This window comes from Urocitellus parryii, chromosome 12 (assembly GCF_045843805.1).
Source record: "Urocitellus parryii isolate mUroPar1 chromosome 12, mUroPar1.hap1, whole genome shotgun sequence".
In the NCBI taxonomy this organism is placed as follows: Eukaryota; Metazoa; Chordata; class Mammalia; order Rodentia; family Sciuridae; genus Urocitellus; species Urocitellus parryii.
The window spans coordinates 5,125,999-5,150,974 of NC_135542.1; the positions used below are offsets into that span (position 1 = coordinate 5,125,999).

A 24,976-nucleotide genomic window follows, 5' to 3' on the forward strand; every position below is an offset into this window, starting at 1 on the left:
GAAGCTACCAAATAGGAAGCAGCAGGCACTCTAAATGACTGAAAAACACTAGCATACCAGAGGGTGGCAGGTAAATGCCAGGAGCCAAGTGTCACCCTGACAAAACATGAGGGTCTAGTGTCCTGGGGCACACCAGGATGCCCATCTGAGGAGGAAGATGCTAAATCTAGAGTTCCCTAGCACCGAGACGAAGGCACATTTAGACTCTGGAAGCAAGAGCAACCTATTTCATAAATTCTGAGTGACCCACGCTGATTTGCTTACTGTTTTTCCAAATTACTTCCAGTTTTGACTAGACCCCGGAGGAAAAGAGAAGTTCTCAAGTGATACAGCTGCAGTTGGAGCAGCTAAGTCAACCAGCTCTCACACTCTGCAGAGCCAGTCGAGAGCAAAGCATCTGCGGCAGAGTGGGCTGCTGTCTGGAGCCCATGGAGGTCCCAGAGGAGAATGAGAGACCCCATGGTCTCATCTTCAGTAATTATTCCCCTCTGAAGAAACGGCTCTTAGTTTGTTACGAGGCTTTTATGAAAACCTGACTATAAGCAGGTGCTATATACATTGTTGACTGCCAAACCAGTTCCCATGCCCAAACTTGTACTCCAATATCTGTGCTATGCCCAGAAATGGATGAGTTACATTGTCAAATATCCATCCACTTTTGCAACTAGGTGTTGGGTTGCCATATGTTGCAGTTCTGGCCCATGAAATCAAAGCTGAAGTTCCTGGGAGCATCCGGTGAATATTTTCCTCTCCTGCTAAAAGAGATGCTGAATTAGAACTCCTTTTTCTCTGCTTCCCACTTCTTGGAATGTGGCTATCTGGAGCTAAAGGAAACATTCTAAAACCAAATGGAAAAATCCAAGACAATTACAAAGGTATTGGCTCTGATTCCTTGAGCTGCTGAACCAACATCAGCACTGATGAACTCTTGAATTTCTTTCTACAAGAGAAAAGCAAGCCCTCTGTGTTTAAGACACCATTAGTTGACTTCTTTGTTATCTGCATACTGAAGTAATTGGTACAGGAAGCTGTGTAACCTGAGTTGTTCACCTGGGATTTACAGTGTCATCTGGCATCTTTGCACTCCATCATCTAACAAGTGGAGGACCCATGCCCTGAGAGCCTCCTCTACCATTTTGGCACTTTTTTTTAAACCTTTACTTTTGTCTTCAGGGAGAATTTGTTGAACAATTTATCAGGAAGGGAGAGGGGACACTACATGACTTCACAGTAAGTAGCAATTTTGCCTGAGTATACTTTGCTATCCCCATGTCAAATTTCCCAAGTAGCTGGCATGATTATCCAAACTGAGATTCCAGTAGTTATCACACCCTGGGCAACAGCGCTTCCCAATAGCAAAAGGACACACAGAGTACCTTCCATCCTAGAAACACAGCCCATCTCCTTCACTACACTTGATCTTAACTTTGTGCTTCTGTTTGCTTCCATGCTAATTCCAGAATCACCATGACTAGACGTTCTACATATTTCATTACATGACTGTTATGGTTTGTATCTGGACTATCCCACCCTCCCTCCAGGAAAATTTGTGTTAGGCAATGCAGCAATGTTCAGAGCTGAAAGATTGGATTAAGAGAGTTTTGGCTTTATCTGTGTATTAACCTACTTATTTGAATGGATTTATTGGGAGGTGGTGAAAACAATAAGCAAGTGAGGCATAGCTGGAGGAAGTAGGTCACTAGGAGTGTGGCTTTGGGGACTTTATCCTATCCCTGGTCCCTCTCCGTCTCCCTCTCTCCCTCTCCTCCCTTCTCTCTCTCTCCCTCTCTCTCTCTCTTTCTTTCCTGACTGCCATGGGCCAAGAACCTTTCTCCACCCTTCCTCCATGATGTTTCTGCCTGGGATCATGGCTGACCATGAATCTTCTGAATCTTTGAGCCAAAATAAATCTTTCCTCCTCTAAATTGTCCTTTTCAAGTATTTTGTCCACAGTGACAAAAATCTGACCAACACATTGTCCTACCTTCTATTGTTTCTGACAAATAAATGAATTTTATGAGCAGAAAAACATAAGGCAATGCTCAGATGTTGGTGGGATTTGCTGGTCTTCACAGGTGGGTTATCTAAATTTGGGTAGTTCTATTATCCGTTTTTTGTTATTATAGTAATGTAACTGAGACAGAGTAACTTTGTAAAGAAGAGGGGCCTGTTTTGCTCACAGTTTTCAAGGTAGAAAGTTGAATCAGCGTATTGCAGGCTCTGATGAGCCTCATGGAAGAAAGCAATGATGAGAGCATAATTGGGAGTAAGCGGTCACATCTTGATGCGGGAATTCAGAAAGCTGGGTTCCACCAGACTCAGGCTTAAAAAAACACTCATATGAAACCTAATTTAATATCTTCTGAGGGCAGGTCCTTCAATTTATCTCAGGACCTTAACTTCTTAAAGTTCCCACACCTCCTAATGCCTCCACCCTGGGGACCAAGACTCTACCACATAGACCTTTCATCGGGACACACCTGAACCATATCCAAACCATAGTAAAATATAGATTGATAAATTTATATATTAAAGACACTGTTTTGATCCTAGATGGAGGAAAACATCTTGCAGTGTTTGGATGCTGTCCTGGGAGTGTATCCAGTGATTCAGCAAGCAATATGTGTTGCTTCTCATCCTTGGCCAAAATACCTGGATCTAAGGATAAGAATGAAGGTAGCATGTCCCATGACTAGACCCAATGTCCTAATGTAACATTTCCATGTCGGGTCCCTGACATTCAGCAGTCTTCTTATTTCAAAGTTTATTAATTATGCAAAGAATGTTTCATGCAAGAGACACAACAATGTCTCCAACTACTTATCCATTTGTTCTTCTCTTGCCATTTGGAAAAAAAATAGAAGAAAAAGAAAAATCACAGAGAAGAATTCATAGCGCTATCTGGAGAATAGATCTTGGCTATGGAGAAAATATTGATTCTGTTACAGAGCAGCAACAAGGAAGGGCTATGAATGGATCCCGGGTGACTCCCCGGGTCCTAACACAACCATGACCAATGCTACAATCATCCATAGATTAAAGCACCAAGGATGGAGATCCTTTGATAATAAGAAGTTGAGGTATCCCAGTGAGTAAACAAGACCTGAGTTATTGGCTGAAGACAGAAAGAACACGGGATAGATTGTGGAGAATATAATCACTTTTACAATTTCTTTCCTGCGACATCATGCATATAATAACTGACGTCTTAATGATCTTTTACTTTTCCACCTGCTTCTCTACATCACCTCTAGGTGTTCCAGTGGTCTTCATGCTGAAACTGAGACCCCAGGGAGTGCCACGATTGATCTTAAAGACTGCGTATCACCCAAGTTACTTGGAGTTGTTTGAAATAAACAGTGATGACCATTTGTATTACATTGCACCGGGAGCACTGTGTTTGTAGTCCTGCAAAAATGATTATTATTTTAGGTGAGAGCCCTTACTAACAGTGTAAGGATAAAAGAAGGTTTCAAAGGGGTTGGGTATATTAAGGAAGATTACTGCTCCAATTGAAAAACTCTTTCAATCTTGAAGAAAGGCCTCATTATGAGTTTTTATGGGAGTCATAGCCTTGCCTACAACCTGTGACTCAGGCCTGGGCCCAGGACTCTGAATCCTCATTTGTGGGACAAAGTCTCTTAGCTGAGATAAGAGCCCTAACAGAATCGCAGCCAGACTGCTCCTGGCAGTGAGCTTGGCTCCGTCTGGCCGCCTTATCTCCTGCTTTTCTCAAGACTTCTCCTTCTGCTTCTCACTATTTCTATAAACTACTCAGCTTCCTTCCTTTTCTGATTTACTGACCAAGATCCATTTCTATCATTTGAAATTAAGAATTACACTAAGAAAAAATTGTCATTATTCAGAGTACAACTCACAAGCTGTCAACAGCTTGTGGCAGGGGTTATTTTTATTTTAATCACAATTATTCAAACTAGTTTGACAACAGCTTTTTGCCTAATGATTGAAAGAATGGTCTGACGTTTTGAACTTACACACAACCAAATCGGGCCCCACCTAAGACTGTGAGAAAACTGGCAAAACCCATTAAAATGTTCTCACGATCTATGTATGCTACGTGTAGGAAAAAATAACTTAGATAAGCAGCTTATTAGGAGGAATGGTTTATTTTGGCTCATGATTTCACAAATTTCAGTTCATGGTCACTTGACCCTGATGCTTTAAGCCTGCTCTAGTTCAGGGAACTAGAAGATGTTTGTGGTGGCTGGGCAAGGTTAGGAGAAGGCACAGAAGGAGAATAGTTCAGATCATAGTCAGCTCTGCGTTTCATTGAGAATAAAGATCTGTCCTAAAGTGAGAGGAATGTGCTGGTTTTTTAGGGCTGTCATAACAAATTACCCCACCGTGACTTAAACGATAGACAATTTCTCCTCTTTCATTCTGGAGACTAGGTATAAGTCAAGCAACAGCCTTATCAAATTAACTGTTTGAAAAGCCCACTGTAGTGACAATCTGGTGTCTTAAGTATATGTATGTTTGTAATTAAATCCCAAATATCCCTTTGCTTACAGTAAAAAATAAGGTAAGTGAAGTAATACTGCACAAGGATCCTCGGCTGGACCAATTAAAATTTAAATTATTCAAATCCATTTTAGCTTATATTGAGCCTTGACCTAAATCCAGATCACACCATTGCTAGAAGGGGGAGGTGAGCAGGATGGGAGAATACACAGAAAAGTAATTTTAGAAAGTTTTTGACAGTAAATCTCAGTTATGCTGTGTCTTCAAGTAGTGACTTTCTGTTGAGTTTCTCTTCATTTTCACTTTTGAGAGACTTCTTTGTTCTGCCCGTGTAATGAGGAAGGAAGGACAGGGTGGGAGGCAGAGGCACCCTGAGCATAAAATCTCAGATTGCCTCTGCCTTTTTTTTTCATTTTATTTCATAAATGATTTCAGATGGCCAATCTCACTAACAATCATGAGGTTCTAAATGCCTTTTATTTCAAGTTCTAAAAAAAAAAAACTGTTTTAAAACTTGACATCTTATACATCCGTATTTTTCTAATCCCCACAAAAATCTAGAATGATCAAAAAAGTTCTTTAGCAGCTTGTTAGGGTTTAGATATGAGGTGTCCCCCAAAAGCTCCTGTGCGAGACAATGCAAAAAGGCTTAGAGATGAATGATTGAATTAATCCCCTGATAGGGATGAACTTAGTGGTGACCCTGGGCAGGTAGGATGTGGCTGGAGGCGGTGGGTCACTGGGGACGTACATTGGGGTACATATTTTGTATCTGGTGAGTGATTCTCTCTCTGCTTCCTGGTGTGATGACTTGAGCCACTTCCCTCTGCCTACTCTTCTGTCCTGATGTTTGGCCTCACTTTGACCCCCAAGGAAAGAGGCCACCTGTCTATGGACTGAGACCTCTGAAATCATGGTCCCCCCAATAAACGTTTTCTCCTCTAATTGTTCTTGTCAGTTTTTTTGGTCATCGCAACAAAAAAGAAGACCAAAACACAGCTATACATTTTAAGAATATGTATTCCCCAGAGTACTTAGCACAGTATTTTGACTAATGAGATGCATTTTATTTGATCCTTAAAACAAGGCTATTGATTTGAATTTCATAATATTAATATTATTTAAGATACTAATGTGTACATGAATATATATGGACACGCACTTGGAATCAAATAGCAAGATTTATTTCCAAGCATTTTGGAAACTAAATAGTTGTGCCAGCAGATAACACAGAACCATAGCCTTCAGATTATTTCAAACCATAATTACAAGTGGGAAATTTCTCAAGCCTAAAAACTCTAAAGAATCTTTTTATAAATTTTCATATAGATTTAAGAAACTTGAAAAATTATTTATAAATATGCCACAGATGTTAATCAAATGCCAAAATTTCAAATCAGCAAACATGATCAACCTAGTTTTGAAGCTCTGGAGAAATTACAGGGAACTACATGGTTGGGAGGAAACACACACATACATGCACACATATATAGCTAAGTAAACTATAACACACATTGTACATACAGTCTGCATACGTGTATGTATAGATACTACATACATATAGTTATTCATATAGAACACATATTATCCAAGTTCTTACTTAACATTACCTCAAAATTTTCTCTCCATCAATCTACTCTGAAAATTTTCAGCAAATTATAATTTACACTCCCAACACTTGCCTTCATAAAGTTTCCTCTACTTGTTAACTTATGATGATTAAAACTTTCCTAATAAACATTTTAAAAATACATATGCTTCATAAGATGCAATATTTTCTGCATCTACAGGAAGGTTTTGAGAAAGTTGACTTTCTCCTATAACTGATGTTGGAAATAATTCTATGAAATATTTTGTATGTACTGACATTGTAGTGCTACTGAATAGGCTGGTTGTTAGGTGAAGATTTGTCACCAATGTAGTGCCATATTTCTAGAAAAATGAAATTAAGGACTCTACCAATTCAATGATTTACACCTGGAAAAAACGAGGTGAAATCTCCAGCCCCACATAAGGGGATCTTGATGAATCTCCATCCCTCCAGAGAAATGGGAACCCTTGTGCCCACCCTTATGGCTATCCCTCCTGTCTGCCCCAACCCTCCTCTCAATGGAGATTTCTTAACCCAGATCCTTCCATAATCAACAAAACAGGAAATGGGGGATGGGGGGATTCCATGTTAGCACTTGAAACGCCCACTCAGAAGTGGCAGTCATCATTTTCCACCTTTAATAGGACAAAGTAAGCCAGCTGGCTGTACCTCACTTACAGGAAAGAGAAAAGCCTAATCTTTCTATATTTCATAAGAGGAGAATGGAAAATATTACTGAACAACATTAATTATGATCAACCCACAGTAATTTATAAGGACTGACAACAGCCCAAGCAGTCAGAATTACCTGGAAAAGCAACGTATACCAAATTTGGATGAACACACCTTCAGAAGTAGTGTGCTTATCTCTTAAATCCATGCTAAACAGGAAAACCTATGACTTCTGTCATCTTATTGCCATCTTAATCCCATAGGACTGGTGAAGAGTATCTACTCACCAGTGACACAGAGGTACTTATTTACATACACTGCTGTGTTGACCCTGCAAGTTCTCCCACCGAGTTACGAGAAAGGTAGAATACAGGGCTTTCCTTGCTTGTTTATCAATATGTGGACAATTGGATTTCATAGAGGGTATTGCTCTGTGTCAGAATTAATGGCAAAATACTGGTGACTGGCAATACTATTCAAGGTGGTCCAAATGTGGCAAGGAAGGCAAGACTCCATAGACCATCCAGAAATGAGAGCACATAACACTAGTGAAGGCTGAGGATGACATGGTATCCCCTTTCTGAGCAGCAGCATTCCTGTTATTCCCAGCCTGAATGCAAAAGCAATGCTATTTAAATCTGTTAGTAAAGTTTGCTATTAGTGGCCTCCAAAAATAGAAATTATAAATAGTCCTTTTATTCCCAATACAGATTTTTATTAGCTATTGAAGCTGATTGAGATTAACACTCTAGTTTACAGGAAAGAATTTAAGACACCATTAAATCAAAAACTTTATATTACTCCTTTGAACTTAATCTTGGCATACAGTTGATGAAATTTAGTTATAAGTCAGAAAAGTCATGCCAACCTTGGGTTCCCGTCACAAACTATTCAAGAGAAATGGATCAAAATGAAGTGATGCAATATTTTCTCAGCTCTCTAACTTTGGGCCAGGGGAGACTCTGTCTCTTCATGTCACTAAAACTCTGCTCATCTAGAAAGAATAATACTTCTCACCTTGGAGTAAAATTATTGACCATGACCTGTGGCCACAAATAAAACACCTAGGATAAACGTCTACCTGAGGCACACTAACAGTGTCTTCCCAGGGGTTAATCCCAGGGAAGCTTCTTGGTTTCTCCCAGACCTCAGAACCATTTTCTTCCAACTGTGTCTTTTTCTCCCGATAAGTCATCGAAGGTCCTTGGAGCTTCCTCCAAAGAATCCTGAGACCTTATTTATAGACTTCTGTTTTCAGTGATTGGAAGGCTTAATATTATAAAGATTGTGATAATAATCACAATGATCAATTCAATTTCTATTATAATTCCCAAACCCTCTTTCTTTTATTTATTTATTTTTAGAAATGAAAGAATCAATTCTCAATTTCATGTCAGAATTACAATGGACCCAGCGTCATCAAAAACAATCTTGAAAAAGAACAAAGTTGGAAGACTCACGTTCCCCAGTTTCAAAATTTTCAACAAATTTTCAGTGATCAAAACAGTGTGATACTGGTATGAACACAGCTCATATAGATTGGTGGTATAGAATTGAACTCCTATAAATAAACCATATATCTATGACTAATTGATTTTCAATAAGGGTGCAAAGACCATTTATTCAATGGGGGAAAATGTCTGTAACAAACAGATCCATTCAACTAGATACCCACATATAAAAGAATGAAGCTGGACCTCAATCTCACACTACATACAAAAATTAATTCAAAATGCATCCATGACCTAAATATAACAGCAAAAACTATATAACTCTTAGAGGAAAAAACAGAACTGAATTTCCATGATCTTGAATTTGGTCATGGATTCTTAAGTGCTAACAACAAAAGCATGAGGAACAAAGAAAAAAACTGATAAATTAAACTTCAACAAAATTAATTGTTTTGTGCATCAAAGATCATTATCAAGAAAAGAAAGAAAGAAAGAAAAGACAATCTACAGAATAGGAGAGAATAGTAATAAATTACTGATAAAGCTCTAGTGTCCAGAATATAAACAGAACTTTCATAACTCAGTTCCAAAAAAAGAAAGTGGAAAATGGGCAAAGAATTTAAATACATATCATTCCAAACATACTCAAATGTCCAACAAGCACATGAAAAGATATTCAACATCATTTGTGATGAGGGAATTGCAAATCAAAACCATAATAGGATACAACTTCACACATATGAGGCTGACTATAGTAACAAAAAAAGAAAGAAAAATAGAAGATAACAAGTGTTGGTAGGGACATGGAGAAATTCAAACCCTCATACATTCCTGGGTGGAAATGTTGGTATTTTAATGGTGCAGTTGCCTCGGAAAACACTTTGAATATTTCCAAAAAGGTCCATCATTGAATTGTCATGAAATCCAGCAATTCTACTCCTACAAATATGTCCAAAAGAAATGAAAATGAATAAATAAATTTACACAAATATTCATAACATCACTATTTACGGTAACTAAAAGGTGAACACAACTCCAAGATAAACAAAAAAAAAAAAAGAGAAATACTTATAAATGAAATGTTATCTTCATGAACAAAGTGAAGTACTGAAACAGACTACAATATGGAGGAATGCAAAAGCCATTAAGTCAAAGTAACCAGGCACAAGATGTCATCTACTATGTGATTCCATTTTTATAAAATGTCCAAACTAGGTAAAATTCCTACTGACTGGAAGTACATTGATAGCTGCCAATGCTTAGAAGAGATGAGACTGGGCAGTAACTGCTTCGTGATGTCCTATTTGGGGGTGATGTTTTGGAATGTGACAGAGGTGATTGCTGTATCATATCGTGAGTATTCTAAATTGTCCACTCTAAATGGTTATTTTTTGTGGACTTCAACTTTTTTTAACTAATAAATAAATAAATAAGAACCCATGAAAGGATATTCCACAACTGTATCCCTCTCAATCACTTGAATTTCAATAAAGGTTTTGACTTGCAGAGTGGATTGAGAGCTAGAAGTTTTGAGTTGCCCAAGGGAGCATATCATATAGTAGTCTGACATTTGTCGTAAATGGAGTTAAGAAGAACAAAACCCTTGGCCAGGACTCTCAGATCTTGAAAGGATCTTCCAGCTCCAATATCTAATGATACGTGATGATGATCTTTTTCTGGGATAAGGGTTAAGTATCAGATTTGTTTGCATAATCAAGAAAGTCCTCAATACAAAAATGGCAACATTATTAGAAACTCCGTGCCGCTATAGTCTTTTAGGAAAACATTAATGTATGATTATAGATACTGAAAAAAAATCCTTCTTTAATCCTCAGGTTTTAGTGTTTTGCTCCTTAAATATTATTTTTGCTCTCAACCTTATTGGATATCCCTACACACACATAGGAATGACCAGAAGTCAATCATTCCCTAACACTAATCCAGCATTTAGACCTGAATAAGGATTTTGTATCTCATTGTTTAGGTAGGTCCTGAATTTCCTGTCTGCCTAATACATGAAAACGAAGAGGTTAGAAAAATCAGAGTGTGCATGGAAGCATTTGATCCTATTTGGAAAGATGCTTCTGGATGTTGGAGGGGAGGGGGTTTCCAAGTGGACCACATAATGTTGCTACATCATTTTGGATAAACAGTCCACATATCTAAAGTGTCATCTATTCAGGATGATGGCACATTACAGAAAAACTGTAATGGGTGTGAAGAATTCATAGGCATCTGCCACGCACAATTTAACTAAACAATTTGCCAGTCCTGTCTTTTAGAGTGGCATTTTTAACACCTTCATAAAGCAACAACATAAAAGAATGAACAATCTAACATCTATTCAAAAAGACAGCCAGCTCTTCTAATAAAAGCACAGCAAGAGGCACAGATTCTATGAGTTACCATGATGCAGAGCTATGCGAGAATCCCTGGAGTCATTAAGACAATTAAGTCATTAAATGACATAGAAAATCAGTTGGATTCCTTAGTCAAGAAAGAAATAAAAATTATTCACTCGATGCAGGTTTGCTTATTTATAGTACCACAGGAAGTCATTCTGGTTTTTATTTTTTCTTCCTCTACTTTTCCTCCAAATCTGTGAGCTCCACACTTATATACACTTACAAAATTACAAAGGATTCAGGTCAAGCTTTTAATGCCTAGTCAGCAGGAAAAGGAACCAAAGAGAAAGATCTTTGTTAATGCAGTTACAAAGCCAATGCAAACTGCTCTGCATGGATTCAAATTACCTTAGACAACTGGCTCCAAATCCCAGAGGAATTTAACAAAATGAGTATAAAAGGAAAGGTTTGATTAAGTGAGAATGCTATTCCTGAAATGGGAAACAAACAAAAAAAAAGGCTTACTATATTTTTATGTGGAGAATAATAGTTGTAAAAGAAAATTCAGAGGTTAAGAGTAATGTGTTCTCAGAAGTGTTGCCTAAAATCAAAATCAGCTGACATCACCCTCTTTAATCTTTTAAAATATAATGAGAATCTTTTTAGAAATCACATTTCTATCAACACTCCTGCTGTCCCTGTGTTGTAAACTCATAGAGACCTAGAAGGAAAAATGATCCCAGAGCAAGGTGAACGCCCTTTCTTAGGTGAAGGTCGACAACTTTTCTGTGGACTCACCTAGAATGAAAATCTCCAGGTGCATCAGAGGAATGTAAAGGCCACTCCTCTTTGTTCCTTGTTTCTCTGAATCTCTTCAGCTATGGTGAAACACATGGCGGAAGCTGAGGGAGAGGAAGAAGTGCAACTTGCCATTCTGAGTGGGCATCATGGTCCCCACTCATCTTCCCCAAAGAGTTGCGAACGAGGGTCAATGACAGGAATTAGTCCTTTCTGCAGTGTATTCCAGGTCTTAACTCGCTCTCTCTGTCAATTCAGAACTGTAAGATTCATACTGCTTGGGGAAGTGGTGGGAGGTGACAGCATCACATCTGTCTTCAGGAGGAAGCCCTGTTGGGACACACGGTCTGGGGGTGCTGCGCAGTGACTGCCTGAAATGTCAATCCAAGTTGGAAGGGTCCCTTTTTCTGAAGACCAGCCTCCACCGCAGTTTCATCCTTAATCCACTTATCTTCTACTAGGTCAGTGACTTCTTACGCTTCCTAACTGAAACGCGGTAGAGTGTCATCTACTTCTCAGTGTGAAAGAAAAGTGGATCCAGACTGGGTAGAAATACCATGAGGTGAATCAACAAGGGATTAACTCCCCCAAATAAAGAGTCACTCTGGGTGCTTCCAGCATTCAATTCCGTGAGTCATAGAAATTTCTGGGAACCCAAACCAAGGGGTTAGTCAGTTTGAAAAGAGGTTCCTTCCTCCTCTGGCTGGAGAGACAAAGGAGAGGCAGCCCCAGTGGATCTCAGCGTCTGGGACAACTACCAAAACTGCAAGTGCAGCAAGTCAGTCAGGTGGGAGCTGCGTCCATACAAGAGCTTGTCCAGGAGAGCCTGGGTGCACCCAGGGGGACGCAGCTGCTGCCAGAAATGCCACAGGCAGAACCAGAGGGTGCAGACACCCTGGCTTCTCCCACCTGCTGGTCCTCCTGTTGGCCAAACCCACCTGAAGGCCAGGAGTGAAGGAGGACCCAGGAATGCCGTCCCCTTCGACACAGAGCAGAGCAGAGGGAGGACTGGGTAGCTCACGACCAGCACATCCAAATTTTATGCAGGATTTGGGTCCAATAAATTTAGGGTCAATCCAACAAAGAGGTGTCTGTGACACTTTCACTCTGCAGTGGCTCCCCATTTCTGACAGATGGTAATGAACTCTATCATGGTAAATGGTGAAAAAATTTGCTTTATGTGCCGAGTCTGACCCATTGTTAGTGTCTGCCTGGAGCTATATGTTCCCAAAGGTTCTGAGGCTGAGAACAAACTCAGCAGGAAAGAGTGCTGGGGTTACTTGATACGGCTTGTCCTGGACTTAGGAGGAGATGCAGTGGTATGGGTACGACCTGGGTGGGGTGCATGGCCTTCTGTCATCTACGGGTTAATGCCTGGATTTTCTGCCACCATTACTGCTCCTATACCTTTTTCTTTCAGCCATTAATAAATGTGAGCTGTCACTGTATGGACCATGTGATACCTCACCTTCCTGATTGGGTCCTGTTGTACACTCTCCTGGAAGGCCCTCTTCTCCTTCCTGCCCAACCTAAGACTTGGGCATCAGGTCCTCTAGATGCCTGCTTTCCATCCCTAAAGCACCACTCCTCAGCCCTTGCCCTTTCTGTGCCTGTCTCCAGCCTTGTCCTTTCACCTTGCTTTACAGTTATCCCCTCACTCGACTGTAGACTCCTCACCAGAAGTGAATTATTTGGGGACAAAGACCTTGCCTCCACTGGTATTTAGCCCAGTGTGTGTCTGATACTTGGTAGGTGATCGATCAATAAATATTTGTTGAAATAACTAAATAAACAAGGTAATGAAGATATTCCAAAGGCTATGGCTGAACCAGGGGAAAGAGGCTCCCCAGCCAGGCTGGGAAAGATGGTCTCAGGTGGGAGAGTCCAGCCTTACAGAGAGGTAAGATTTGGTTGGAAGACAGAAACCCATATCCAGAGGAAAGCAATATGCTAACCCACAATTAATCTATTACTAGGAAAGTATGGCTATAGCTTGAGAGTATATGGAAAGAGGGGCTGCTTGGGGCTAAGAAAACACGTGCTGAGATTTGGAAAGGTCTTGACCAAAAGGTCATCAATAAATCAGTGTGTTATAACTTTCTGATGTGCCAGGGAATCCTGGAGACTCTCGGGGCACAGGTGAGTGACAGGTGCCAAGGCTGCTCTGACTATTTATTCAGTGCAAGAACTTCTCTTCATGCTCACTCACCCCTATCTACTCTAGACAACAGAGCCCACCTGTCGCCCCCACTTTTCAGATTTACCATTGCTTCTAGATAACTCACTCCTTCTTTTCATCCTCAAGTGCAATACTGATTTGTTCCTTTATAATTTGCTTTTATTCTTCTGGAAAACCATGATGCTGTTCTGTCTGAGCTCCCACGTCCATCTTTTTGGCTTTCAGATGAAAGATTATCTCATAATCATCTAGGACTTGACCATGGGTCATTAACCCTATACCCCCACAACAGAAGACCCCTGGCCAGCATTATTAATGTCATGGGCATAAGATATGCCACTAAGCTCCCAATCATCATTAGTCCTTTGTGACTTCTAGAATAGGACTTCTCTTTCCCTACCTCTCCTTCACCTCACGTTCACTCCATTTCCCAAGCATGCACATTCTTACCCCTCAGATCTTTCACCAACTTTAAATTCTGCAATTGCACTTTCTCCCACATTCTCCTTTAGCCAACACGGTCTTTGAAGGTTATTTCTTCATATAAGTATCCCAGGGCTGGGAATGTACCTCAGGGGTAAAGAATTTGCCTAGGGACTGCAAATTGGTGCAGCCAATTTGGAAAGCAGTATGGAGATTCCTTGGAAAACTGGGAATGGAACCACCATTTGACCCAGCTATTCCTCTTCTCAGACTATACACAAAGGTCCTAAAAACAGCATATTACAGGGACACAGCCATATCAATGTTTATAGCAGCACAATTCACAATAGCTAAACTGTGGAGCCAACCTAGATGTCCTTCAGTGGATGAATAGATTTTTTAAAAATGTGGCATTTATACACAATGGAATATTACTCAGCAATAAAAAAGAATAAGATCATGGCATTTGCAGGGAAATGGATGGCATTAGAGAAGATTATGCTAAGTGAAGTTAGCCAGTCCCCAAAAAACAAATGCCAAATGTCTTCTCTGATATAAGGGGGGTGACTCAAAATGGGGTAGGGAGGGAGAGCAAGGGAGGAAGATTACCTCTAGATAGGGAATAGGGGTGGGAGGGAAAGGGAGGCAGAAGAAGAATAGCATGGATGGTGAAAGGAGTTCCTCATCACTATACAAAATACATGTATGAAGATGTGAATTTGGTGTCAACATACCTTATATATAATCAAAGATATGATAAGTTATGACATAATGGTGTATTAAGAATTGTAATGCAAACATAAATAAATAAATAAATAAGAACTTGCCTAGCACGTATGAAGTGCTGTGTCTATCCCCATCGCTACAAAAATAAATAAAAATAAAAATTTAAAAATAAGTGTTTTGTCCCAGCAATTTCCATTGTTCTTATCAGAGCATATAACGTAGTCCCACAAATTAAGTTAAGGTCAATCAAGTTGGTTGTAAAATGTCTCAAAAGAGGTACTGGATTTTTCACTTCTCCATTCACTTATTTATTTATTTGCAATGCTGGGGTTCGAATCAAGGGTCTTGTGCATGCTGGAAAGCACACTATCACTGAGCTACACACCCAGCCCTGAGATCTACTTTCAATTGCGATTTTAAACTTCACCTTCATAATTTCTGGTTACGAAAGTGAGTTCATCTAGGTTGCGTATTGCCTCAAGTATATTCCAAGATACTAATGCACCATGTCCTCTCAGAATCCTTCCCAGGTGCAGATACTCTCACCCTCCCATGACAGGTGCCAGGTGGCTCTCCTATCCTCTCTGCAGTGTAGAGGAGCTGCCCCACTACCTTCAGGCCTCCAGGAGAGCAGACAGCAAGCCTGGTTCCAGTCTAAGTCCATTTCCCTTCTTTGGCTCTAATTTTTTTTTTTGGTAAGATTTTCTTTCCTTAGGACTCAGGATTCCCCACATAAATTATTCCTACCCTAGAACTTGATAAGCTCTTTTAATCGGCAGATTCCACTTTTTCTTTTTTCTCCTCTGGAACCTCAAGCTTTTCACATCCGATATTTAGTTGTGTCCTTCAAGAAACTCATTGATTCACGGATGATTCATGTGCCTTCATGTGTTCACTTTATATTTTGATATTTTTATACTTGACCACTTAGGCAATTCATTTGGTTCTTAAGACGAGTCTTTTTCCCATCATTTCATCAAATAAGAATATTAATTTAAAAAATCAAGTTTGGCACAGTGGTGCCTGCCTGCATTCCCAGTGACTTGGGAGGCTGACACAGGAGGATTGCAAGTCTGAGACCAGCCTCAGCAACTTAGCAAGACCCTGTCTCAAAACAAAAAGGCTGGAAATGTGGCTTAGTAGTAAAGCTCCCCTCTCAATTCCTGGCCCCCAAAAAGTGTCTTACTTATCTTTAGAAAGCACTATTTAGGCCAGACTGAATGCCCTTCTTATCTTTACTCCCATTGCTTTTGCTTGTTGTCATTATCAATAGCGCAGTTTTCACAAAGCGGTGGCTGACTCCTCTCACTCCCACTCCAACGGTGGCCCCTGTTCTAGGCGATTGCATTGTCTCGCCCTCTGGCAGCCCAGTCTGCACGGGTGAGGTTTGCTTTTGTTTTCTTTTGCCTGGTTTTGGCCCAGGAAATGCAGTGTGTGGGAGAGGACTCTTTTCCACTTCTCTCCTACCAGTAGAATGCTCATTTCCCAGCCTGCCTCAGGCAGGAGGGACATAGCTAGGTCAGTGGGACCAAGTGCAGCTCTTCCTTCTTCCAGAGACAGACAGGGACTTGATGCTGGAGGCAGAGAAGCATCTTATCCAGGAAGGAACAGGCAGTGCTTTGACCTAAAAGACAGAACCCACATCTTTGATGGCAGAGACTTGCCATACTGCCCTTAAAATTCTCTCTCTGAACTTCTCATTATAGGGGGGAAATTTCCTAATTGTTTAAGCCACTCCAGCTCAATTTTCTGTACTTCCGGTTAGCTACATTCCCTAAATAGTCTCCTATGTGACTAACTCTTGGGAAACCAGTCGGTGGTGGGAGACAAGGCACTTTCTAATTCTCTGAAATTGCAGTAGACAAACCAGACCACAGGCCACCTGCCACCTCGTGTCATAGGCCTGAGCAAGAATATCTAGGTATCTAGTTCTCCTGGGATAGAGGTATATTAGGGTTTAGATTTAGGTATCCCTCATGTGTGAGACAATGCAATAAAGTTTAGAGATAAAATATTTGGATTATGAGAGCCTTAAGCTGATCTGTGCATTAATATCCATCCGAGATTAATTAGATGGTAACTCTAGGCAGATAGGGTGTGGCTGGAGGAGGTAGGTCCACGGAGACAAGCCTTTGGGGTATATGTTTTGCCCTTGTTGAGCAGAACTCTCTCTCTCAGCTTCCTGGAGCTATGTGCTCAGCTGCTTTCCTCTGCCACACCATTCCACCATGATGCTCTGCCTCACTTCAGGCCCTAAGGAATGTGTTCTGCCATCTATGAACTGAGATCTCCTAAACTGTGAGCTCCCCAAAAACACTTTTCTTCCTGTAAAATTGTTCTTGTTCAGGTCTTTTGGTGATCATAACAAAAAACAAAGTACAAGGCTTTACCAGCCCAAGAGACTAACTAGCCTTGCATTAGTCAGCTTGGACCGTGTTATGGTCTGGATGTGCGGTGTCCCCCAAAAGCTCACATGTGAGACAATGCAAGAAAGTTCAGAGAAGAAATGATTGGGTTGTAAGAGCCTTCACCTAATCACTGAATTAATCCCCTAACGGGATTAACTGAGTGGAAACTGGAGGAGGGGCGTCGAGGACATGTCTTTGGGATCTGTATTTGTAGATACAAATACACAGAGAGTGGAGATCTCTCTCTGCTTCCTGACCATCATGGGAGCTGCTTCCCTCTGCCACGCTCGTCTGCCACGATGTTCAATCCCACCTTGAGCCCTGAGGAATGGAGTCTGCTGTCTATGGATTGAGACCTCTGAAATCATGAGCTCCCAAATAAACTTTTCCTCCTCGACAGTTGTTCTGAAACGACTGACTAAAACAGTCTGCTCTAGCAAAATACCACAGACCGGTGACGTCGACAACAACGTGTATTTTATCCCAGATCTGGGGGGCTAGAGGCCAGAAATCAGGATCGCCGTGTGGCCAGGTGCTTTCGGGTGAATCTGACACGTCCTCCCAGGGCCCATAGGTTGAAGACTTGGTCACTGGCACTTGATGCTCTGGGGAGGGGGAGAAGCTTTAAGAGGTGGGCCTCCTGGAAGGAAGTCAGGTCATTGGGGGTGTGCCCTTGAGTGGAGTTATGGGGTCCAACTCCGTGCTCTCTAAGTTTTACTTGCTGGCCTTCAGGGGGTCGGCAGCTTGTTCTGGCACATGCTCCCCTCCATGATGAAGTACCTCGTCACAGACCCAAATGAAACAGGGCCCAGAAACCATTGTCCAAAATCTCTGAAACTGTGGTCAAGAATAGACCCTCCTCCTGATGAGTTAATTCACCGCAGGTGTGCTCCACAGCCACAGAAAGTCGCCTCACACTCCAGAGTCTGCTGAGGACTCTTCCTGGTCTTCAGGAGGCCACCTTCTTGCGATACCTTCACATGGTGAAGACAGAGCCCTGGTATCTCATCCTCCTTTGAGAAGGGCCCCAATCAGGGTTCCACCTTATCTGTATTTACCCGTAATCACTTCCTTGGAGACCTCATCTCCAATAGAATCACAAGGGGCGTTAGGCTTAAACACATGAATTGGGGGGTAACCAAAGTCTATTCCTATCAGTCAGCACTTTAGCCCTCCAGAGCTGCTCCCTGTAAGTGTTCTGGGGCCAGCAAAACTGGTCAGGCACTGCATGGCCCGTGGAGTGGAGGGCAGTCATCAACGCCAATCTCTCTCATTGCTCCCAACTTCTTCTGAAGAAGCATTCTCCTGCCTGGCGTAGTGGCATGTGTTTTTAATTCCAGGTCCTTGGGAGTCTGAGGCAGGAGGATCACAAGTTAGAAGCCACCTGGGCAACTTAGGGAGTACCTGTCTCAAAAAATAAAAAGGTGGTATGTCTCAGTGGGAAAGTGTCCCAGGATGACCATAGGCAAAAAAAAAAAAAAAAAAAAAAAAAAAAAACCCACAAAAAAAAAAAGAAGCATTCTCCTCAGATAAAGTTTTTTCAACTGCCACTTCTGGTGTCTCTGGAACCAGCAGAGAGAGCAAATACCACCTCTGCACTCTTGTCCAGAGGCTCTGGGTAAGATTCTGGCTCTGAAGTCTCCTGCATTGTTAAGCAGAACACCAAGAACACGCTGCCATTCTCAGGGGGTTCTCTGAACATGTCTTCTGCTCATGGCATTTTGATATTGGAGTTGCCAAGGGAAATGCAATGCCGTGAAGCACCTGACGGAGCGCTACTTTATTTATATAGAGAAGAAACAGAGCCACACCATCTTCAGTCGTGAATATCAGTTCCCCATGACTTACAAGGCTCTGCTGGCAGCCCATGCAGAGAGGTGGCTAGGTGCACCTTTCCCAGGCCTCAATAGAAGGACCTTATCCCTTCCTTATGCAGGACAGAGAGAGCAGGGAGGTTGGCCAGGTGCCATGGAATGCACTCACTTCAGCAGAACAAAGGGACATACATTGAGCTTGCAACAGAGGAAGGTCTTCAACACACAAGGCATTCAACCTGGCGTGGGGTGCGGGCTCTTTTTCTCTGAGTGAGCACTTCTCCATGCTCAAAGTCCGTCCTCATACAGCAGGTGGAAGTGGAAAGATCATGCATGAGATTGCCTTTTCTAACCATCCTGCTCTTCAGGGTGTTTGGAAATGGAATGGGCATAGGGATGAATGTTCAGGTTCCAATCGCATCTAGAACAATGCTTCTGATCCAGTGGTCCCCAATTGCTTAGCTATTTTTCTGCTTAGGATAACTCCTCACACAACTGTTAACTCAATCTCATTCTGAAAAATTCTCCGTAGCAAAAAATCCTGAACTTCTTTCGATTCCCCTACCTCACATGAATGGATCAGGTCTATTCTAACTATATTAAGTGTCTTTTTTGGAGAAGGAATGCCAAGGAGCTACCCATGACCCTTTTTGTGTTCTTCCATGCAAGTAACCACTCGACCCATCTCTAACATTTGAGCCAAACATACTCATGGTAAATAAAATAACAACAAGCAAAACCTCAGCTACCAAACCATCCCCTAAATACTTGGAAAATGGAAACAGAAAAAAAAGATTAGTTCATAGGGCTTATGTTTTGAAGAATTCATGCAATTTCCTCCATTTGTCGTCTGTTTTCTGAAGCCTTTTCTTCCCTTTCTCGTTCAATAAAGAAAGGCTGAATACAGCTGTTTCAGCTTGAGCTCTTATAAATTGGAAATGGATTTTTAGTAATGCAGCAGAATTCTGTACCACAAAAATCGATGAACCCCGTGGACTGTGTTATGAGGGATTTGACCTATTTAAGGAAAGCGCTAAAGGATTAATGAAATACAGTGGCAAATCCCAGAATGCTATGTTTCTCTGGTTTTCCTACTGCTTCCTGCCTGGACTCCTGGGGAAGGGGCTCAGACCCAGACCCAGTCAGACCTCTGTCCTCTGGGCTGAGTTGCTTGTGGATGATACTTCTGCAGCCTCCACTCCAACACCACACTGCCCACCCTATTCATCTTCCTGCACTTCCCATATAAGCAGGCTGCTTCCACAGAGCCCTTCCTATTCTTGACAAGTTGCACTCCCAGAATTAATTTCCTACCCTTAGGGCTTTCTGAACACTGGGTATAAAAAAATCTTTCTCACTGAACATGGCTGTGCACATTCCTCTCATGTCTTTTCTCCCCTGCCACTGTGCACTCCTTGAGCGTAAGGACAAGGCCACCAGTCAAGTGACAGGCACCAGGAAGAACTGTGAATCGATTATTTTAATTGATAAACAGGCTGCCCTTTTCCCACCTCCATATTTTGATTTTCTTTTCCTAATCTTCAATGGCTTTCCTTTGTATTCTCTGGTTATTCAAACACTAACTCTCTTAATTAAGAACAACCTTAATTCCCACTCCTTCCATGATGGTGGTTGATTCTTTCCCCCTCCAAAACCTAACAGCATGTTTTCTACTAGCCACAATTTTATTCTCAGTGCAAAATGCTTTGCATTATGCCTACTTGTTTCTCCAACTATATTTGTTCCTCCAACTATATTACAGTAGTCCCCTTTCATCCAGCTTTACTTTCCATGGTTTCAATTACTCACAGTCTGAAAATACTAAGTGGAAAATTCTAGAAACCCATAATCCATAAATTTTAAATTGCATCCTGTTCAGAGTAGCATGATGAAATCTTGTGGTCATCCTGCTTTGGTCCCACTCCAAATATGAATTATCCCTTAGTCCAGTGTATCCAGGGTGTATATGCTACCCAGCTGCTAGTCATTTAATAACTGTCTGAATTATCAAATCAACTGTCACAACATTGCAGTGCTTGTGTTCACGTAACCCTTATTTTTCTTAATAATGGCCCTTAAGCACAACAATAGTAGTGATGAAAATTTGGATAAGCCAAAGAGAAGTTGGAAAATACTTCTTTTAAATGACAAGGCTAGAAATTTTAAGAAATTTCAAGAGAGAGAGAGAGACAGAGAAACATATTCACATAACTTTTATTAAAGCAGATAGCTATTATTCTAGTTTATTATTAGTTAATTTCTTACTGTGTTTAACTTACAAGTTCCATTTACTATCAGTATGTATTTACAGGAAAAGCATTATATATAGTTTAAAACTATCCATGGTTTCAGCTATCCACTGGGTGGTCTTAGAAAATATCTCCCATGGGTAAGAGAGACTACAGTAGAAGATCCCTGAATAGCAATCAATGTTACTGAAGAATCAAATATGCTTTTCAAGGTCAAATGTGCTTTCCTGTCCAAGTGATCACCCTGCATCACTAGGGCTGGCCCATTGCTCACACCCTGGCACCACCAACCCTCCCTGGCCCCCACCACTCAGCTAGTGTACCCTGAGACTTGGCTGTGCTCTCCTCCAGCCTAGCCTGCCTCCTGGCTGATAATGTCCGGTTCCTGTAGCTTATGGGGAGAGCAAGGGTTGGTAGGGAGGAACTAGTCTCAGCATTCCTGGTTCTAAAACAAAGTGCCATGTTCCTCTGGATAAGATGGACAAAGTGAATGACAGTGAGATCAGTAAATCAAGCAGCAGGGAAGAGCATAACCAATCTTTTCACAAACCACCACTGTTCTGTCAGTGAAGGACTTCAGACCCTTTGCAGAGAGTTCAGCTCCATGAAGGGTTCTTAACCTGGGCCCATGAACCCCCAAGGGTGGTGGATAGACCTCAGGATCTATGAACTTGAGCAGTATTTGAGGAATCTACTGCTGTTGTTAGAAATGGCTACAAACTCCATGGCTTTCAACAACCCACATCTGTTCAAGGTGTTGACAGAAATGTGTCCCTTCAAGAGGTCCCACAGGAGAGTCCATTTCTTTGCCTTTTCCATGTGCTGGGGTCTTTTTGCTCTTGGATGCTGCATTCCAATCTCTGCTCCCATCATGGTGTCTTCTTGGAAAACTGACCACCCCAGGTGATTACCTGACAGGCAGGCACTGGACCCCTCACACTGTAAAACATCCTGTTTCATGTGTGAACTGCACAGAGGAGGTCATCGCTGCACCTCGGTTTCTATTATTTCTTAATAATTAGCAAAGGTAAATGTCTTTACAGACATCCTGCAGCTATTTAAATTAAACGCATTTTCTACGATAGTGTGATTATAAGGTGTCAATATTTTTTTGGAACAAATCCTTACTGTAGTGATTTAACTATAGTCTTTTGAAACGTAGAGCATTTTAACTGAATGAAGGTTACAGATTTTTAAAAATATGCCATCCATGATGACTATTGAAATCAGTTTTACTGTTCATAACTAATATCCAAAAAAAATTCTTACAGTAAGTATTAATTGGCCTGACATGCTGATGAATTGGTCCCACAAGTATAATTACAGGTCAGCATGATCGTACTGTCTATTTTTCCATTTTACAAAATAAATAAATGCAAGTGGTGCAGCCACCCAAGGATCAGGATAGCTCTTCAGTTAGCTGTCACAAGCTCAGGTATAAATCCCCGCTCTGTGAACAAAGTTAGATACAATTTTTCATCAAAAGGTGCTGGTGGAGGTTGTCAGATTCCTGCCTTGCCCTATAGATTCTCAAATCAAGGCCAGCAGTAAGAGAGAAGCAGAGACAGAAGAAAAACCTTCAGAAATTCTGCTGATTAAATGCCCCCTTTCTCCCCCACACTCGTGTGTCTCACGCTGAGAGCAGCTGTGTGCTTCTGGTGTTCAGTGGAAGTCCGTGGTGGGGAGGTTTCCTGGTCAACATACCCAATCCCACATTCAACCTGAGTTTTTCTTTAAGATGTTTTCGACTTCTTTCCTTCCTTTAATATGATCTTCCTGGCACTAGCAGCTGCTTTTTTCCTCCAATGCTGTGGTTATGTGCTTGAGAAGCTCTAGTATTTTCTTGTGATGTCTGGGAGCAAGGTGGGCCTTTCCAGTGAGAACTCTTGAACCTGTTCCCTCCAGCAGTGTTTTTTCCAGGTCACCATTATAAATAGAAACTAAGGTTTGCTCCTGTTCCCATTACTGCTAAAGTGCCATGGTACCCAGGAGCTCTGCAGCCCACCCTCCCCCACCCTGCCTTGACATGCAGGTGCGGGGCTGCACCGTGGGGTAGGGCTGCACCGTAGGGTAGGGCTGCACCGTGGGGTAGGGCCGCACCGTGGGGTAGGGCTGCACCGTGGGTAGTGCTGCACCCTGGGATAGGGCCGCACCGTGGGGTAGGGCCTCACTGTGGGGTAGGGCTGTACCGTAGGGTAGGGCTGCACCTGGGGTAGGGCTGCACCGTGGGTAGGGCTGCACCTGGGGTAGGGCTGCACCGTGGGGTAGGGCTGCACCGTGGGTAGCGCTGCACCGTGGGGTAGGGCCGCACCGTGGGGTAGGGCCGCACCGTGGGGTAGGGCTGCACCGTGGGGTAGGGCTGCACCGTGGGATAGGGCCGCACCGTGGGTAGCGCTGCACCGTGGGGTAGGGCCGCACAGTGGGGCAGGGTTGCAGCCTCCGCTTGAGCCCAGGCAGCAGTCAGTGCGGAGGACGCCCCCAAGGCGGGCCTCTGGGCATCCTCCTGCGATGAAGGTGAGCAGTAAATCACTGAAGTCCCAGCAACACTGTTGTACCCTTGTTGCGAATCATCTCGCAAATCAGTTACGTTGATCACTGCTTCCAAATTACCTTAGTTATTTAACTTGCCGCCGAGCCTTGGTATTTGTGGTGTCCATAGAGAAGCACGTAGGTCAGGATTTTTAAAAGTTGCTTCCATAAGATCTCCAGTTTCCCTCTGTATCTTAGGTCAGGTTTTCCTTAGACAAAGACCCTGAGGTGAGGATTGATATGCAGCTGATTTGTCAATGAAGAGTTCCCAGGAGAAAGTGACCGCGGGAATGGGGAAGTGGGAGAGGAAAAGAAATGATTCTGCCACCTGTACACTCAGAAAAATGAGAGATTACATCCCATCTGACTCAAATGTATGATATGTCAAGGTCATTGTACTGTCATGTGTAACTAATCAAAACAAATTAAAAAATTTTAAAAAATAAATAAATTTTAAGTAAAAAAAATAATAAATTTAAAAAATTAAAAAATTTTAAAAAAAGAAGCAGCAGCAGCCCCAGGGAGGACTTCAGGAGAAGTCTGGGGTTAGCCTGATTCCACCAGGAGCTCTGGAATAAACATTAGAACGCAAGGTACGTCCCAACTGAAGCCAAAGGAACTAGGGTTTTACACTCTGAGCACAGTCAGCCATTAGCTAAGGGAGCTCAGAATGCAAACTCCCAGGCACCGCTGGCTTCCAGTCTCTGATGCACAGCACGCAGACTCCCTCTGTCCAAGGACAGTGCTCAGGAGAAACTTTAAGGTTTAGGTCCAGAAGCTGACCAAACAAGATTCCGGGAAATAGACACAGAAATGGTATAAGGACCCCACAGTGCCTGGATGATTTTCATCTTTTGCTTTATACATTTAAAAAATTTTTGAGGAACGGTCTGTCATCCTCACCAGACTGACAAAAAAAAAGTCAATCACAGAAATATGCTGAGATCCCCTGTGTTTGTGTAGCTTAGTAACCAAGTGGCTTCCACAATGACTGGGAGTCTACAGTCCCCAGGGATATATTCAAGCAGGACACATTCCCAAAGATGCCAAAGGAACCTTCCAACCATCAGCATCCCTCTTCACATAACCTGTCATCTGTGTTTAGTCCAAGCACAATCCCAACAGATTTGTATTTGCAACATCGAGTTAAGAATGATACAAGTTCAACTTATGAGTGCTAAAATGCTTCTCACAAAAGAAAAAAATAAGTATCATTGACTATGGATCTCTTTCATTTAAAAACTGCTCTTAAAAGGTAAAATCTCAGAAGTTAATTTAAAATCTATTATGGCACTGAGACTATGATTCA

General features: G+C 41.9%; 1 pseudogene; it reads right to left on the bottom strand.

The window, feature by feature from the left end:
- Positions 1-22,617: 22,617 nt before the first annotated feature.
- On the bottom strand, positions 22,618-23,709 carry LOC144249837 (BCL2/adenovirus E1B 19 kDa protein-interacting protein 3 pseudogene; annotated as a pseudogene).
- Between the last annotated feature and the right edge of the window lie 1,267 nt (positions 23,710-24,976).